The sequence below is a fragment of the Mastomys coucha genome, unplaced genomic scaffold, assembly GCF_008632895.1.
Source record: "Mastomys coucha isolate ucsf_1 unplaced genomic scaffold, UCSF_Mcou_1 pScaffold21, whole genome shotgun sequence".
Taxonomy (NCBI): Eukaryota; Metazoa; Chordata; class Mammalia; order Rodentia; family Muridae; genus Mastomys; species Mastomys coucha.
Genome location: NW_022196904.1, coordinates 123,884,756 through 123,888,784, shown reverse-complemented (window position 1 = coordinate 123,888,784; position 4,029 = coordinate 123,884,756). Strand labels below are relative to the sequence as shown.

At 46.1% G+C, this 4,029-nt stretch overlaps 1 protein-coding gene across 2 annotated transcripts in view; it reads right to left on the bottom strand.

Annotated features, from left to right (window-relative positions):
- The window catches only part of Dock1 (dedicator of cytokinesis 1), a 506,850-nt gene that overhangs the window by 447,708 nt on the left and 55,113 nt on the right, over positions 1–4,029 (bottom strand). The gene's annotated exons all lie outside the window — the stretch shown is intronic.

The window sequence follows — 4,029 nt, the reverse complement described above, 5'->3', positions numbered from 1 at the left end:
AGGGAGGGAGGGAGGGAGGAAGGAAGGAAGGAAGGAAGGAAGGAAGGAAGGAAGGAAGGAAGGAAGGACATATGGACAGCACATGGCAATATTGGGTCCCTCAGCCCTCCCAGAAAGTAATCCTGGAGAAAGTAGCTATAAATAGCTGCCTCAAGTGATAATTAGAAAGATAGATCAAGAAAGGGGCAGGGGAAGGCCAAGAATCCTGGAAGTGCCATAGGAACCCGCTCTGCCCTTTTAACATAAAGACAAACACACTGAACAGGGACATAGTCTGTTCTAAATGTCACGTGTCCCAAGTATCAAACATTCTGATAGCCCCTCTCAGATCAGAGGGTTCAGCTAGACTAACCCGGAATCAGTGCCCACAGTTACAGCATTATTGGCTCCAGATAAATGGGGCTGTAATCTAATGAGTTATGCAAGGCCTGTAGCACCGTCCTTTACACTGCTACAATGTCCTTCCCACACATTCAGCATTAGTATGCCCCTTTTTCTCTGAAAGTGACAAAGGACTGATATCCTAGAATATCAAAGAAAGACTGCAGTGGGGGAAAAGGTCAGCAAAAAGTATGTAAAAAAGGATCAAACTATACAAATGATTCATCAAAGAGACCCAACAGCCTACACACATGTGAAGAGAAACCCAAACTTATTACTAATCAATGAAGCAAAAACTCAACAACCTCCTACCACTGCTCCAAAATAAAAGTGGTGAAAATCAGAACATGGCAGCCTTGGCTCAGAATTCAGAGTAGACAGCAGCTACTGGTGAGCACATCTGAGCCCCACCCCACTTCACCCCCATAAAAACCAGGAACCTTCTACCCGACACCAAGGGAACAGCCATAAGACAGCTATATCCCCTGTACAACAGAACAGACACAAGCCCTCCTCACAGCAGGATCCTGGAGACCCAGAGCTGAGACCACCGGAGCTTCCTTTACTCTCTAGAGAACAAGAGACAATGCTTATAGGGCAGACAGGGCCAAGACTAAAGAGACCCAGACAAAAGAGCAAAATAAGATAAAGAGGAGGCAGTGAGACAGGAAAGCTGTAACACACCCACCTAAGACAAAAACATACACAACACACATAGGGCAAGAACCCAGGCACAAGAAAGGGTGGGGGGTGGGGGTGGGAGGTGGTGATGGTATCTGGTTTGTTCTGGTTGGGGGAGGGCAGAAGTTTTTTTTTTTTTATTGTTTGGAGGGGCTGAGTTACAGCAGTCAGAAGAGAAATCTTTGACCTAGCATCGCTAGCTGGCAGTTTCTTTTTGTAATGGTATTTCTAAGCTAAGTGCTTTCCAACATGTTCTGCACGAATTATTGCTTCATCAAGCAGGGCCCATTCATTTGTTGCCAGAACCTTCCTACGCACACCAATTACAGACATAGCCTCAGCTCATGACCCACAAGGTGCCTAAGACAAGCAGGGCCGAACCACACTGAGTGATGCACACAAGGGAGTTTAGTGTGAAGAGGAGGGTGTCACCATGGGTATGAAGGGATATGACCAAATGGCTATGAGAGGAAGGGACAAGGCTGGCCATAGACATGCTCAGCTGTGAGTCAGATAACACACTTAAGAACAACTCCCGGGCAGGGTTTGCTGCGGCCCTTCCATACCGAAAAGAGACACCTACTGGAAAGACTGGCAGACATAGCAGAAATCCAGCCCTGAGCTCAGGGAGGCCACAGGCCAGCATAGGAGTTGGTCAATCATTTTGGAAGAATATATAGCATTATCACTTAAATATCTGAATTAGTCAGGTTTAGTTAGTTGTAACAGCCACATCAAAAAGCTAATTTCTTAACCTTTTTACAGTGCCTCAAGCTTCCCCTGAAATAACATCCAGCCCTGGGAAAACTTACACAGCACCACTCTGGTCTCTCCTAAGCAACTGGGACTTATATTCACATGTGACTGGTTAGCCCTCAACACTAGACATGACCGAAAGGCAAGAGCCTGCACTGAGTGCAGGGAAGGTCTGCCCACCACCACGGAGATGTGACCTGAAGGTAGGTAACTTTCCTACCTTCAGGCCTTCAGGCTGTATCAGGCCTGTCCAACCTTTTAATGGTGTTCCTGTCTATAGTATTCATGCTAAGAGCATTCACATTTTTACAATTAAAAAAGACCGGGAGAGAAAAAAAAATCTCATAATGGTTTAACTACATTTATGATTTTTCTGTAAGGTTTCACTGGGAGCTGTCCTCACCTGCATATGGCCTACGGGCTGCAGCTAGACACCCTCCACTTCAACAAGCCTCAGAGAGCAATTAACCATAACTTAAAGGCAAATGTGGTCTTTGAACTGCATGTAATAAAGACTAATCATCTTAAAAGGAGAAGGAAAAAAGGGAGGTGGAGAAGAAGAAGCAATCCAGCCCAGCATGGGGCACAGGGAGGCTGAGAGAGTGCTTAGATGTTATACAGTTTTTGCAGCATCCTATATAATGAAATCCTGGACCATAAAGAAAAAGAAAATCCAAGTTGATAAACAGGAGAGAGAGTGAGAGAGACAGAGAGAGACAGAGAGAGACAGAGAGACAGAGAGAGAAGAAAAGTGGAGGAGAGGAGAAAAAGGTGGAAACTGAGCTAAACTCCAAAACAAGCCATGAGCTGAAAACAGAGCGCAGGTGCAGGGAAGTCTTGGCAGCGGTTATCTTTATTTGATGACAAAGTCTCCCAGTTTCTGGAAGACGAAGTTAATGTATTTCTCGGACCAGAGTCTACCAAGAAGGTAGCTGCCCAGGATGGGAAATGAATTTTATGTTAAAAGAGTCTTTTGTATAGACAGCAGTGGTTTAAGCAGAACCAAGACTGGCCTGCAAATTAATCCTGGCTGAAGGCTAGAAGTCAAAGCCACTACCACATCATTGTGAGATTAGTGTAGAACAAGGCCCATGGACATGACTGAGGATGGCAGGGCTGAGAGGGGACGGAGTCCTCCAGAAATAAAGAATGACACCACACTCCACACAGCCAGGCACCCCAGGAAATCATTAACGATTCAGGAAAGACACTGCAGCTCAGAGAGGAGGACCCAGGGATTCCACATTCAAGTAGCCAGGGGCAATTAAAAAAATAAAAGAAACCTATCAGCAGTTCCCTTTAGATCAGAAAAAGTGTCTGAGATGAGATGCCTGAACCTTCACCTCGACTTAATTTCTCTCTCAGTTTCCTAGAAGCCACTGGCAATCTGTGCGGGAGAGCAGATAAGGAAATCCAACTGTCAGCTGTCAAAACTGAAAACAAGCAGAAGGCGCCCATCACAGCCAGCCACTCATTCGCTTTGGGGCTCCTTTTTGCCAAGCTCCAGCTGCTTCCAGGCATGCGCCAATAGAGCTGACTCCTCCACCCCCCACGCAGTTTGAAGAGTAAATGGTGCAAATGGAATAGAGTTCCGAGTCTTCCTGCATCGGATGAAGAAATAGGGGCAAGACATGGATTTTTTAATAGGGTTCTGCTTCTCATCCATGTCTCTGAGGGACACAGGAGCCAGTCCCTGCTTGCCTGGCTGGCAGGAGCGGAGCACAGCTCACTCCTGTGCAAAGTGGAGTGTGAAGACCTCACTGGAAGTTCAATTTGTTGGTTACTATGAGCTGTCTATAATCTCTTCTCTCACTTGTAAGACTTTCGCTGAACCCGATCTAAAAGCAATTTGGTTATTTAAATCATGTCCCGGGACTCAAACACTGCTTATGGAATCATCTTTTCAGGCAGAAAAGGAAGCCAGCAGACACAGAAACACCAACCTTAAGGAAACTGGGGAGAGTGATGCCTAAAAGGAGAGAAGAAACAAAGCAAGCCCGTCACTGCTGACCCTGCACGCGGTAACATCCAGAGTGGCTCACAGGGTGTACAAGGAACTAACCATGAAAGCATTCCAAAAATCATGAGCATCAGAAAGCGACAATGGCTTCCCTGAACCATATCCCATAGAACTAGTGATCTGTTCACCCTGAAGAAAATGGGGGTCACAAACAAAGGGAGAGGTCAGCACAGCAGTTGCAGTTTCCCCTG